Source organism: Helianthus annuus, chromosome 3, assembly GCF_002127325.2.
Source record: "Helianthus annuus cultivar XRQ/B chromosome 3, HanXRQr2.0-SUNRISE, whole genome shotgun sequence".
Classification (NCBI taxonomy): Eukaryota; Viridiplantae; Streptophyta; class Magnoliopsida; order Asterales; family Asteraceae; genus Helianthus; species Helianthus annuus.
In genome coordinates this window covers 15444954-15460630 of record NC_035435.2, presented here as the reverse complement: position 1 = coordinate 15460630, position 15677 = coordinate 15444954, and the positions used below count along the sequence as shown (strand labels likewise).

The 15677-nt window shown below is 41.2% G+C and overlaps 1 long non-coding RNA gene across 1 annotated transcript; it reads right to left on the bottom strand.

Annotated features, from left to right (window-relative positions):
• Positions 1-2697: 2697 nt before the first annotated feature.
• LOC110928661 lies at positions 2698-5304 on the bottom strand. Its single transcript, XR_002586538.2, has 4 exons — positions 5167-5304; positions 4419-4488; positions 3852-3907; positions 2698-2710 (listed from the first exon to the last, which is right to left on the bottom strand). It is a non-coding gene; the product is annotated as an uncharacterized LOC110928661 (long non-coding RNA).
• Positions 5305-15677: the final 10373 nt, after the last annotated feature.

The following is a 15677-nucleotide window of genomic DNA, read 5'->3' as shown; positions in this document are numbered from 1 at the left end:
GACCAGAACACACACAAAGGTGTGTGTTTTGGTGTTTTTAGTTTTAATTAATAAAAACCCATTTTCTCATCTTAACCATTTTAGTCCCTCTACTTTACCCAGGTTATAAAGGTTACTACATCAAGTTCCCTCATTATTTTAAAACACTAGACTAACTAGGTTGATATTCCTAGTTATTTAGTGGGTTCCGGGAGTTATAACCTGTTTTATTTTAAGTCCCGTTAACTCGGACTTCTTATAAACTTACTCCCTTAAAAGCTTTTATTCACGTTGTATTTAATATTAGGATTATTCCTTTAAATCCTAATATTTTCGGGTTAAATTTTACCACTAACGATATTTCACCCGTCTTTCAGTATTAACGGAGTTTGATTACTAATCCCATTTTCGGGGTGTTACAAGTCTACCCCCCTTAAAGAGGTTTCATCCTCGAAACCTTTTCTTACATAATTCATTGAGTTTAAACTCGATGTATTCGATCCGAGAAATCTTTTAAACATTATTTATACTTTTAACCATTCGTTAGTATTACCAGAAAAATATGGTAACATCTTTTTGGTTACTAATTGTCTACATATCTCATATGACATAGTGCAACTTGAAATAACGTAATCTCGTTATTTCCACTAGTTTAGTTAACTTAGCGATATCCATCGCTTTCATATACTATCGAATTCTTTATGAATCCGTTACTTTGACCCGTTTAAAGGTCTTTAGTGAAATCTTTCACTTTTTGCAACAATTTCTTTTGTTTTCAAATTTATTTATTCGGTTCAATTATACCGAATCCACTGCTTACTGTTATTTGATTTGCATATATTCTTATTTGGTTATGTCCCATTACCGGGCTCATTACTCTTTTGCATTTAACGCTACTTTTATCCCACTTGCGTTTACTCATGTCGTTTGGCATGATATTATATTCGACCCGTTCAACTTTGAAATAGTTGAACATAATTTATTCAAAATTTCTATTTACATTATCTTGTCGTCTTTTAGTTACGACTCAAAACCCGAGTCTTTTAACTTTCCATCCGAGTTCCCGTTTCTCAGTCTACGCATGTGTTTAATTCTTACCCATCAACCGGGTGTTTTACCGAAGTCGTTATTATTGCAACCCTCCCGGTATGCATTAAGACCTCGCTTCATTTTTATATTCCGGCCTTGTCTTCAAATTTGACGTTTTACAAGAACGACCCGTTTAGAGACATATTCGCATTTTCTGGGTTTGAGTGTAAGTGCACTCCCTCCCAATGCATATCTTGATCATTCTACATGCTTATATTCTTCGTGTTCGAGTGTAAGTACACCCCCTGTCTACATTATTTTACATGTTTGCGTTTTCCGGGTTCGAGTGTAAGTACACCCCCTCCCAGTGCATATCTTAATCGTTTTACATGTTTACATTCTCCGGGTTCGAGTGTAAGTACACCCCCTCCCAATACATGTCTACATTATTTTACATGTTTGCGTTTTCCGGGTTCGAGTGTAAGTACACCCCCTCCTAGTGCATATCTTAATCGTTTTACATGTTTACATTCTCCGGGTTCGAGTGTAAGTACACCCCCTCCCAATACATGTCTACATCATTTTACATGTTTCTTTGTCCATTCTCTCGGGTTCATTATCCTAATATAATACGCTTCCGTCACTCGGCTGTGCCTTTACATTATGATCAAATATTTTGCTTATCTGATTCATTTGGGTACTTTTTAATTTGTCCCACTCGCCTCGTCCTTACTACATCGGGTGTAAGCGTGTCCATCATAAAAAGTTCATGGTACCACGTGCTCACCACTTACCTGGCCAGAATAAGCGATCAACACCTGGTATACATGACCTTTTTATAATTTTCACATTACACCCCATGTAAGTAATGCCTGTATTTGTTTCTCTTGGAAGCAATATCCCGGATAGGTTTTCTATTCGGGGTTTTCCAAGTTTTCAATCTACATATGCAACTTTCAATCTCTACGTATTTGTTGCATATTACTATATGTGCCATTAAATTTAAAATGTGCACCTGGTAACGCTTGCCCTGACAGGCTTTTCTTGCCATTAGCCTTGTTCGCGATTGCTGCGTGATTTAGGTCCTTGGTGAGTATGTTCTACTTGTCATACTTTGGACCGTTCCTCCGTCAAGTCCGCAATTTGTTAGACTCCCGCTATCTTTAGATGCGAGTGTCCTTCAACTAAAACATTTACAAGAGTTAATAATATCAACTTCAGTAATCGCCCGTATTATAATACAAGGCTTTTTCTACTATATGCGTCAACGCGCGTATTTTCATCAACTATATCAATCATTTTAATTAGGGTAATGTGTATTACACGATAACCCTATGTGTTGTTTACAACACTTTAACACGCTAAACCATTAACATACTTGTACTTACCGGATTTGCGATCAAGCCTCGAACCCGAACACTTTATTCTTTTTAACCTTGAGCTCTGATTACCAACTTGTAACGCCCGTCTGGTTTTATTAATATTTTAATAATAAGATACACATTTTATGCTAAAATGTGTCTTTACAAAACTTGTTATACCAACATTCCCAAATGATTACAACATTTCAAAAACAATTTATAAGTGTTTACATAATTCACTTATAACAACACAAATCAAGATTTGACGCGGAAGCTTCATTTAACGTGTGTTCGGTTCTTGCTCGCCGCTTGATCTTCATCCGGATAAGGTCCATCTTCACCTACGGTCAAAACCATGTAAATAATTTGTTTTGACACTTTAATAATCGAGTATAAACAAGTTTCGTGCTTAACGTAACAAAACAAGAAATTATTTTTGTTTTGTTTTCAGCCCCCTCACCCGGCCGGTTCGGATTAACCACCCGGCCGTGTCATCTAACCATAAATTTTTCACATAACCTTCACCCGGCCGTGTCAGCTAATCACACGGTCGTGTCAGCTCTGCACTTTTCTCAGCTATTAGTTCTTACCGAAACGGACATAACTCTCTCATTTTTAATCTGTTTTACACGATTCTTTTTCCTACGCGTCCGTAATTTAATTCTCCATCATATGGAGTTAAAATCCGACATCCGGATTAACAAAATTTTAGACTTTTAAATCTTTGGCTTATTACCCTTTTTACCAAATTTTGACCCGTTCGTGATTTTATCAAACAAACATGCCTATTTGATCTTTAAACCCATGAACTTCATAATTTCAATATCTCCTATTATATTAGGCTCAAAATCACGGGTTTGTATACCTTCTTTAACCCGTTTTGACTTAGAAGCTTATTTTGACTCGTTAAGGGTATTTAAGCACTTTTACCGCATAATTCATACCCATTCACTTCTAGCATTGTACTTCCATATTATTTATCAATTTATCTTCCACCACAACTATATGTGTGGAGGATTTAATGCGGAGATCTATTTATTCCGAGTTTTACCCATCAGATTATCAATTTACGGCAAAGACTCATATAGAGTCATTTGACCCAAAGATTCGCATATTTCACTTTTTATACTTAATACAAGTATCTATTTGGTCACAAAACTCATTTCTAAGTAACCTTTAGGGGTCGTTTGCTTAATTTCACTTATAAGGGCATTTTGGTCACTTTTACCCCTCCTATTACGACGAAGGACCTTTAAAGCCATGTTCGACCAAAATCCCACTTTTAAAACTATAATCTTGTTTAGAAACCATTATATTTCTAAAATACCATAATCATGACCCAATTTATTCGGTTTACCTTAATGATAACCGAATATCTATATTTTATCCTTGTCTAACTCTTATAGAACCTCAAGTTCTACATGACGAGTTGAATCATTATACAAACCTGGCTCGGAGCAATATATTGAGCCGTTTTGATACCTTGCCTTAGTAGCCGCTAAGTAATAGCGATGTCAACATTCAATCGATATTTATTCCTGTAATTATACAACTCGACAAACCATTAGTCGATATTGTCAAAGGGTGATATTTTCACCTTTTGGCCCGTTTAGTCTAAATGACCGTTTACTTTTGCGAGATGGATTTATCATCATCTCGTCTACATGACTTGTACCGGTTTACACCGTACGGTCAATTTTCCTTGTAAATCTATTTCTTGATCATTTTGACCCCTTTATATCTTACGCCATAAAGTGTCCTTCAAAACTAACGGTTATCGTCAACTAGTGACCACCTTACCGTTTTACCCTTATTAATTGTATTGATTTACTTTACTAGGTAATCATTCAGAACTCGTTATTTATTAGTCATTGCATGACTAAATGATCTTATTAGCTCTTTTTAATCATTCAACATGGTTTATCATTAATGTCTTTTGTTCCGAACCGCACATGACGGGTCAAAACATCATAAGTCAAATATGACTTTTGATTATTCATAATCTATAAAACCAATAGTTGTTAATAAAAGGTGTAAGCTTTAACTTACCTAGTATCCGGATTATGCTCTTTTCCGCGTATACGATCCGTTTGACCCGCTTCTTTCCCCAAGCCTCCATCTAGCTTGTCAAGAGCCAAACTAGCATCATAATTCGTAAGATGGTTGGATTAGTCATCATTATTATGACTAGTTCCTCTTACGGACTTTGTGTCGAAACTTCTATTCGACTTCATCATAGGTTAGTTCGACTTTCTAAAGTCAACTACCTTTAATCATATAATATGCACGATTAAGGCAAATCAACATTATGGTTAGAACCCATTTTATCCCATATCTCATGTAATTAGTCAAGCTTGCCAATTACGCGTTTCACTTGAATTTCAACACTTTACTTCTCATTTAGGCATTTTAACAAACACCTAATGGACATTCTTTTATAGAATTTAACAATCAAAGTTATGGCTACCTATCTTGCCAATTTCAACATCTTTTACTAGAAGATCATCAAATTCATGGTTAAATGTCAAGATTAACTTCATAAAGTTTAAATAACACTAGTTTGACAATCATGGTTCTAGTGTTCATCATGTTTCTACAAAACCCATTTAAAGACCCATAATGGATGATCATGAACTTTATAATTTCAACACTAATTCAACTAGTTATTGACTAGGGTTTACTCCTAGACATGATTTCATCCTAAATTCATCCAAACTTTAATCATGCAAGCCAAATTTTCGATTTCATATGTTCACCAAGAATTCAAGATAGAACTAAATAATGAAATTTGGCATACCTTATGATCCCTTCATCGAGGTGATCATGAATTCGTGCTTGGATTTCGATTTAGGTTGGATTTACCCCTTCAATTTGTTGATTTTATGCTTGTTAGGGTTTGAGCTTGAGAGCCCTTCTTGGCTCCTGTATTTTGTACGACCAGAACACACACAAAGGTGTGTGTTTTGGTGTTTTTAGTTTTAATTAATAAAAACCCATTTTCTCATCTTAACCATTTTAGTCCCTCTACTTTACCCAGGTTTATAAAGGTAACTAGGTTGATATTCCTAGTTATTTAGTGGGTTCCGGGAGTTATAACCTGTTTTATTTTAAGTCCCGTTAACTCGGACTTCTTATAAACTTACTCCCTTAAAAGCTTTTATTCACGTTGTATTTAATATTAGGATTATTCCTTTAAACCCTAATATTTTCGGGTTAAATTTTACCACTAACAGTATTTCACCCGTCTTTCAGTATTAACGGAGTTTAATTACTAATCCCATTTTCAGGGTGTTACAATTAAGGTGCACATCAAAGTTTAATAACGCGTCTTATAGTCAGTATGCCTACCCCAGCGCGTTATTTAGTATGGCCATAATAGTTCATGAGTCGGGACGCCTGCACACAGTACCATTAACCCCAATTGTTTCAGTTATCAAGTTATACGGATTAAACCGAGTTGTTATATTTATAAGCAGATCTCAGGGCTCATTTATATAATACCCGCTCCAAGTGGTATATTTCCCATTCCCCAAGTTTTAAAATAAAATAAGTTAAGAGTATTTACCTTTTGCTAGCTTCCAACCGATAACGATTTTTGTTTAGCAAAAGTCGCAAGTCTAAGTATTATTGACCCAAGTCCGATTATCTGGGGGTTCTATAGTCCAAAATGAACAGAATTAGTTATCCGTTAGAATGTCTACGGGTCATAGGTAAGTTCCTTAGATTTGATCCGTTAACTTAAGAATAGGTTCGATTTCGCTAGAATAAGCGTAGACCGGAATAAATGTGGTTTATGCCTATCTGAGTGCAAAGACACTTTGGATAAAGGTCAATTAATCAAACATTCTGTTTTGAAGTATTTAGACCCATTACGCTAAGTTTATACGAACTAGGTTCGTATAGCTAGTTATGCGTGTATAAGAAGGTTCGAAAGGTCGGTTGGGTCTATGACAAGTCTGAGGGCTCAAAACATATTTTATAACGTTATACATTCTGTTTGAAAGTCAGAATGTTAGCTACTTTGGTTTAAAAACCGTTTCTTTAGCTTTTATGATGAAAAGGGCATAGTCGTCCTTTTTTAAAATATAAATACTAGACTTGTCATTTGACATACCAAACAATATGACCAAAAGGTATAACTTCAGAGGGTTATACATTACATTAATATGGTCATAATGCCGAGTTTAAACAAGTTCTAACGTTGATCAAGTGGGTCAGAATCGAAAGTCAAGGTAAAAGTCAAACTGCTTGACTTTCGACATAGAATGAGGAGCTAAACTGAAATGACGAGTTGGGCATGCTAAAATAGGTTTATATATGTTATACATTCTGTTTTAATGTCAAAACAAATGAGTTATAAGCGTAAGAGTTCATTTAGGCAATTTACATAAACCGTTGCATTCTTACTTTTAAAATAAGCATGCTTGACCCGTCATTTCACTTACTTAACGTGATCATCGGAGAGTATGATTACAGAGGAATCATACCAACATTATTACGTTCACATAGGAAAGTTCAGATTGAACTTTGACTTAACCATAATGGTCAAAACTGAAAGTCAAACGAAAAGTCAAATTGTTTGACTTTTACTAACTAATTAATTGAAATTGAGGAAAGGAGAAGTACTTACTAGACTAAAGGACTCCTAAGAAGGATTGAGATCAGCTGCTCCCAAACTCCAGGAATGCTCCCGAGAACAGATTTAGAGTGAATTGAAGGTATGAGTTAGAAATGAGCTCATGAGCACCTATTTATACTAATCAAGAAGCTCCAAATTCATGCCAAGTGTAATCCCAGATGATTAGAAGCTGATTAGTGTCACAAGGAGATGAAATGGTGGCATTTTCGCGACCAGGTGGCTTGGAACGCAGTTGGTGTCACACCCCCAAAATCCACCCGCAAAGTACCACCGCTTAGAGGTGTGACATGACCAGGATCAAGCCACCAATCATATTGAACATGTAAATAAGTAGTAATAGTTATCCACCAATACGAAAGGTGTTTATCAAAACCAACATAATCAAGTGTAGCGGAAGCATTAATGTAAAAACCCAAACATAAGTATTAAGTGTGTAATGTCATAAACGTTTAATAAGCATTCACGATCCATGGCCACAACGACCTGCTCCTCCTTGTGCAAGCTCCATAAGTACCTAAGGTCCTGCAAGGCATGCAGCAGAGAGTCAACAACTAGTTGAGCGAGTTCACAGTTAACAGTTCAGTAATAGTATAGTGTGAGTAGCATTATATTCGTTCGTTATGTCATGTATCGTATCTGTTTCCATCGCGGCCTCCCAGGCAGGTATGCGAAGCTATTAGGGGATGTTTTTCCCAAGTATTCTAGACTAGGTTTATTCGTATCGCGGCCCCCCAGGCAGGTGTGCGAAGATTAGTAAATTTAGTTCGCGGCCTTCCTAAGGCAGGTATGCGAAGTCGGTCATAATATCGCGGCCAACCCTTGGCAGGTGTGCGAAGATCAGTTCAATAGGTGTTACTAGTCTAGTCGTATCTTGTCGTTAGGTTCTATCATCCGAGTATATACAATAAGTCATCCAATCCCATTCCCACCCGGGAACCCCATGCCTTGGCTGTGTGAACTCACCTTGGTGTGCTCGGCAGATACACAGAAAGTTCAAGTAAGCTATATGGTGATCAACCACGTCCTAGCATGGTTATCATACACGTCAGGTTCGTATTCGAATATAGCACGTATGTTCTACACGTATTATGGCAAATATAATCATGGCATACACAAGTATTCATAGCAGTCCAATAGCAGTCATGTAAACAAGTCCAAGTATCCGGCCCAAATCAATTGGGCTCGTGATAGTGCAAGTCCAATAATAATGTGCAAGTGTTCACGGTCTTGAGTCGAGACTAACGATCCCGAGTCGAGACTAAGCGGTCTCGAGTTGTACTGGTTTCGAGGTCTCGAGTCGCAACAAGGAGGTCTCGAGTGGTCATGGTCAAGTCGAGACTACACGGTCTCGAGTCGCAACGGGACTCGCAAACGCTGGTCTCGAGTTGTGCTGTTTGTGTGCGAGTGTTGTGGTCTCGAGTCGAGACTAACAGATTGTAACAGTTTCCTATTTTGCAGCTCATTGATTCCGTAACAATAGCTGACAACTTTGGCAGTTTCATAATCAGATCAATCAACAGTTTCAAACGAATCAAAACAGCAAATCATAATCATTTATCATCCCTAATCATGATCTAAGCAAGAACAATCAACCAAATCATCATACGAAACATACAATCGGATCCTTAAATCAACCGATTCTAAACTAGCATGCACCCTAGTTTATGTGTACATCAATTCTGTAATCATGTTTATCTATCCATTCAAGTTATACAAACCCTAACCAATTTAAACATACATGAGCCGATTTCAAGCACATTAACATTAACAACTTATAACATCACTAACCATAATCACCACATAAAGCATGCATATCACAACATCCATAAACATGAAATCGGTAAACACACACTAACCGGTTAGAGAAGGAATGATCCGAAACAAAACTTCGAGAGAGATGGGGTGTTCGGCTGCCTTGGTTCCGAGTCGAGAGAGAGAGAGAGAGTGTGTGTGTGTTCTAGGGTTTGTGTGTGTGCTAGGATGTTTTGCAAGTTGTGAGAATGTTACTAACATTCTAGGTATAATTCGGTTAAGGGAGGGATGGGCCGAACCCAACTTGGGCTGTCCATTCGGTTCAAGCTTAAGGAATGCGGCCCAACCGGGCTTGTGTGCATTGTGCGGTCGAGTGAGTCTTGTGCGGTTCGGTTCATGTAAACACATAAAGCAAAACATTCACGTAACATGTAACATTATCACGAAATCACCAATAGTTCATACAGTTAACACGTAATAAAAGAAACGGTTAAATACGAGTTGTCACATTATCCCCAACTAAAAAGAAATTTCGTCCCGAAATTTGGTACGCACTCACTGAGGAAGCTAGGTAAGTTGTATAGTTCACTGGTTTTCCTGGGGTGTCACATCCTTCCCCCGTTGATCTGGAATTTTGTCCCGAAATTCTGCAGTAGTAGGTTCAGCCTCAGTAGTGGTTGCATTGGTTCCGAATAACTGGGGATACTTTTCTGTCATCTGGTCTTCGCGTTCCCAGGTGTACTCTGGGCCACGTTTGGAGTTCCAACGAACTTGGACAAGAGGGATTCTCTTGTGCTTGAGGACCTTAACATCCCGGTCCGTGATTTCCACTGGTTCCTCGACGAAGTGAAACTGTTCGTCGATAGTGAGCTCTTTCAAAGGAATTATGAGGGTCTCATCTGACAAGCACTTCTTCAGATTCGACACGTGAAAAACGTTGTGAACTGCCCCGAGTTCTGCTGGTAGGTTTAGCTTGTAGGCCACTTTGCCTATTTTCTCAATGATTTTGAATGGTCCGATGTACCGCGGATTTAGTTTGCCCCGTTTGTCAAAACGAACCACACCCTTCCAGGGTGAGACTTTGAGTAAAACCCGGTCCCTGACCTGAAATTCCAATGGCTTCCTACGCTTATCCGCGTAGCTTTTCTGACGGTCACGTGCTGCCGCCATGCGTTGTCTTATCTGTGCAATCTTTTCCGTGGTGTCCACTATAAGTTCTGGACCCGTGATCTGACTATCCCCCACCTCTGCCCAACAGAGAGGTGACCGGCATTTACGCCCGTACAATGCCTCGAATGGAGCGGCTTGGATGCTGGTGTGGTAACTGTTATTATACGAAAACTCCACCAAAGGGAGATGCTTTTCCCAGCCGTTGCCGAAATCGATAACACATGCCCGAAGCATGTCTTCTAGAGTTTGTATCGTGCGTTCAGACTGTCCATCTGTCTGAGGGTGATATGCTGTGCTCATGTCCAGCTGTGAGCCAAAAGCTTTGTGCATTGCTTGCCACAGTTCTGAAGTGAATCGTGCATCGCGATCCGAGATAATAGAGGTGGGCACCTCGTGCCTTGAGACTACTTCCTTCAAGTATATGTCTGCAAGTGTGGAAAACTTGTCCGTTTCTTTGATTGCCAAGAAGTGAGCAGATTTGGTGAGTCGATCCACGATCACCCAAATAGTATCGTTCCCACGCTGAGATCTAGGCAGGCCTGTAACAAAATCCATGGAAATTTCCTCCCATTTCCACTGTGGTATCTTTGGTTGCTGAAGTAAGCCTGCTGGTTTCTGATATTCTGCCTTGACTCTTGCACAGGTTAAGCATTTGCCGACATAAGTGGCAATGTGGGCCTTCATGCTAGGCCACCAATAAGTAGTTCTGATGTCGTGGTACATCTTAACCGAACCTGGATGTATAGAGTAGCGAGACTTGTGTGCTTCATCCATCACAAGTTCTCGTAAACCGCCATATAGTGGGACCCAGATACGCCCCGTTACGTAGTAGGCGCCGTCTCCCTTCTGTTCTAATCGTTGCCTCGAGCCGCGTAGGGCTTCAGCCTTGACGTTTTCTGGTTTCAAAGCTTCTACCTGAGCATCTCGTATCTGTGCAGGAAGACTAGACTGAATGGTGAGCTGTAAGGCTCGTACACGCCTAGGTGCAGTATCTTTTCGACTGAGAGCGTCAGCCACAACATTGGCTTTGCCTGGATGGTACTTGATAGCGCATTCGTAATCGTTCAGCAGTTCAACCCATCGTCATTGACGCATGTTCAAATCCTTTTGCTTAAGGATATGCTCGAGACTCCTGTGATCGGTGTAAATAGTGCACTTGGTACCGTACAGGTAGTGTCGCCATATCTTAAGCGCACAAACAACAGCTCCCAGCTCTAAATCGTGTGTCGTGTAGTTCCGTTCGTGAACCTTAAGTTGGAGCGAAGCGTAAGCAATGACCTTGTCGCGCTGCATTAATACACATCCAAGACCCTGAATGGATGCATCACAGTAAACCACGAAGTCGTCTGTGCCCTCTGGCAATGAGAGAATAAGTGCACTGCAAAGTCTATCCTTTAAGTGCTGGAAAGCAGTTTCCTGAGTATTACCCCAACGGTAGGTGACACCCTTCTGTGTCAGTAGTGTAAGCGGCTGTGCAATCTTTGAAAAGTCTTTGATGAATCGCCTGTAATAACCCGCCAAACCCAAGAATTGGCGTATTTCCGTTGGTGTACGTGGTGCAGGCCAGTTCCTGATCGAGTCTACCTTGGATGGATCAACATGGATCCCATCCTTGTTTACTACGTGGCCTAGAAAGTGGACTTCACGAAGCCAGAAGTCACATTTTGAAAACTTGGCATACAACTGTTCCTTTCGAAGAAGTTCCAAGATAAGACGTAAGTGCTGCTCATGTTCCTCCTGACTCTTGGAGTAGATCAGAATGTCGTCGATGAAAACAATGACGAACTTGTCTAGATAGGGTTTGCACACCCTGTTCATAAGATCCATGAAAACTGCAGGCGCGTTCGTAAGCCCAAATGGCATGACTAGAGACTCGTAGTGACCGTAACGAGTTCTGAATGCTGTCTTGGAGACGTCCTCCTCTCGGACTCTCAGCTGATGGTAACCCGACCTTAAGTCTATCTTGGAGTAGTAGCACGACCCTTGCAACTGGTCGAATAAGTCGTCTATGCGTGGAAGAGGGTAACGGTTCTTCACCGTTACCTTGTTGAGTTCTCGGTAGTCTATGCACATCCTGAAAGTGCCATCCTTCTTTTTCACGAAAAGTACTGGAGCTCCCCAAGGCGAAGAGCTTGGACGAATAAAACCCTTTTCCAAGAGCTCTTGTAACTGCTTTGACAGTTCTTCCAGTTCAGTTGGAGCTAAACGATACGGTGCTCGAGCTATAGGTGCTGCTCCTGGAGCGAGCTCGATTTGAAATTCGACCTGACGACGAGGCGGTAGACCTGGTAAATCTTCAGGAAACACCTGAGGGAAGTCGCGTACAACTGGAATATCCTCTAATTTCTTTTCCTTCGCTGCTGCATCAGTGACAAGTGCCAGAATAGCAGTGTGACCCTTTCGTAACCATTTCTGAGCCTTCAAGAAGGAGATGATGCCAACCACAGCACCACTCTTGTCGCCTTGAACTTCGAGGGGCTCTTGACTAGAACGAGGAATATGTACGATCTTCTCGCTACATAAGATCTCTACCTGATGTTGGGATAACCAATCCATCCCTATAACGATATCGAAGCTTCCCAAGACTATGGGAATAAGGTCGATGGAGAACGCTTGACCGGCTAAGACAATATTACAACCCCTGACTACATGCGTGGCTTCTAGACTCTTACCATTAGCTAATTCTACTACATGTTTGGTGGTTAAGAGTGTTGGTGCACGTTTTAGCAATTTACTGACTTTCAATGATATATAACTTGTATCAGCACCCGAATCAAACAGTACAGTAACATAAATATCGTCGAGAAGAAACTTACCCATAACCACATTGGGATCATTCCTTGCGTCGCCCTGACCTAGCACGAAAGCACGACCTCGAGCTTCGTTGCCATTTTGTTGTTGTTTCCTCCATTGTTGTGGTTCCCATTGCCCTGGTTATTGTTGTTGTTGCGATTTTGGTTCTGGTTCAATTGAGGGCAATCACGTTTGAAGTGGCCTTCAGCCCCACACTGGAAACATCCCCGGTTTCCACGCTGTGGCTGCTGCTGCTGGTTCTGTGGAGCTGGCGGTGGGAGTTGCTGGTTCTGATTTGCTGGTCGCGCACTCCTGCAGTCTTTAGCTTCATGACCCATCTTGAGGCATCTTTGACAACGTTCCCTGCGACATCTTCCACTGTGGTGTTTGTTGCACCTACTACACCATGGGTGAACTCCCCGATATCCACCCTGTCCCCGACTGCCTGATGATTGCTGATTCGGACTCTGGTAGTCATTTGTCTTGCGCTGCTGTGCTTGAGACTGAACAGAAACTGATCCCTTGCTGGAATCCCCCTCCCATTTTCTCTTGTTGTCACTGGGAGTAGCAAAAGTAATGACAGTAGTAGTGGTAGCACTGATGCGTTTGGGCAGCTTGTTCTGTTCCACTGCCTGATCCGTAAGGCGATGAGCAAGACGCTGAATGTCTTGGATGTTGTCGAGGTTTGCCGATGTAACATGGCTCTGAATCTCTGAGGCTAGACCCTTGAGGTACAATTCGATACGCTTGATTGGAGGGTCCACCATGGTTGGACACAAGATGGCCAGTTCGTTCGACCGTTTCGTGTAGGCTTCAATTTCTGACCCCGTCATTTTCAGGTGGTAAAACTCATCTTCCAACTTGTGGATGTCATCCCGCGTGCAGTATTCTCGTTTGATGAGTTCCTTAAAATCGTTCCAAGGGGTGGCGTTAGCAGCTGCCAACCCTTGAATCTGAACTTGCGCGTTCCACCAGGTTAGCGCGATTCCTTCCAACGTACCAGTGGCGTACTTGACCCTGCGAGCCTCAGGGCATTCACACATCTCGAACACTGACTCGAGCTTCTCAAACCAATGGAGTAGTCCCACTGCTCCTTCCGTGCCACTGAACGTACTTGGACGACAGTCCATGAAGTTCTTGAAAGTGCAAACAGGTTGCTGTGCGTGTTGACCTATTGTGTACGAATAGGGCAAAGTTAAACACAAGAGTTGATTTAGGAGTGTAGGATCTAAAGATCCTAGTGTGAGTTATGACTACAGGATATACCTCCTGCTTATGCGGCTGCAAATGCCGCAGCAACTTGTTCGTTAATGAGAGCCGTCAACTGGGCTTGAGTCATGTTAATTCGTCCAGACATGATCTTCATAGCAAAGATAACATCGGTAAGAGAGAGGTTCGCGAGTAGTGCGATGACAGAAGAGTGTTAGCACATAGGTATTCTCATGCAATAGGGCCACGTGTATCTAGGCATACTACGAGCAAAGTTCTATATAGTTCTAGCATGAAGGCAATAAACATAAACCATATTACCTAGGATGTCGAGTCTTGCACGTGGAGCGAAGCGTCGTTGTGGATCGTTGAGAGCACTGTTCTGGTTATAGTCTGGTTTTAATAAAAACGTTTTTCCCATATTAAAACCAAGTTCTCTATAACCAATGGCTCTGATACCAATCCGTCACACCCCCAAAATCCACCCGCGGAGTACCACCGCTTGGAGGCGTGACATGACCAGGATCAAGCCACCAATCATATTGAACATGTAAATAAGTAGTAATAGTTATCCACCAATACGAAAGGTGTTTATCAAAACCAACATAATCAAGTGTAGCGGAAGCATTAATGTAAAAACCCAAACATAAGTATTAAGTGTGTAATGTCATAAACGTTTAATAAGCATTCACGATCCATGCCCACAACGACCTGCTCCTCCTTGTGCAAGCTCCATAAGTACCTAAGGTCCTGCAAGGCATGCAGCAGAGAGTCAACAACTAGTTGAGCGAGTTCACAGTTAACAGTTCAGTAATAGTATAGTGTGAGTAGCATTATGTTCGTTCGTTACGTCATGTATCGTATCTGTTTCCATCGCGGCCTCCCAGGCAGGTATGCGAAGCTATTAGGGGATGTTTTTCCCAAGTATTCTAGACTAGGTTTATTCGTATCGCGGCCCCCCAGGCAGGTGTGCGAAGATTAGTAAATTTAGTTCGCGGCCTTCCTAAGGCAGGTATGCGAAGTCGGTCATAATATCGCGGCCAACCCTTGGCAGGTGTGCGAAGATCAGTTCAATAGGTGTTACTAGTCTAGTCGTATCTTGTCGTTAGGTTCTATCATCCGAGTATATACAATAAGTCATCCAATCCCATTCCCACCCGGGAACCCCATGCCTTGGCTGTGTGAACTCACCTTGGTGTGCTCGGCAGATACACAGAAAGTTCAAGTAAGCTATATGGTGATCAACCACGTCCTAGCATGGTTATCATACACGTCAGGTTCGTATTCGAATATAGCACGTATGTTCTACACGTATTATGGAAAATATAATCATGGCATACACAAGTATTCATAGCAGTCCAATAGCAGTCATGTAAACAAGTCCAAGTATCCGGCCCAAATCAATTGGGCTCGTGACAGTGCAAGTCCAATAATAATGTGCAAGTGTTCACGGTCTCGAGTCGAGACTAACGATCCCGAGTCGAGACTAAGCGGTCTCGAGTTGTACTGGTTTCGAGGTCTCGAGTCGCAACAAGGAGGTCTCGAGTGGTCATGGTCAAGTCGAGACTACACGGTCTCGAGTCGCAACGGGACTCGCAAACGCTGGTCTCGAGTTGTGTTGTTTGTGTGCGAGTGTTGTGGTCTCGAGTCGAAACTAACAGATTGTAACAGTTTCCTATTTTGCAGCTCATTGATTCCGTAACAATAGCTGACAACTTTGGCAGTTTCATAATCAGATCAATCAA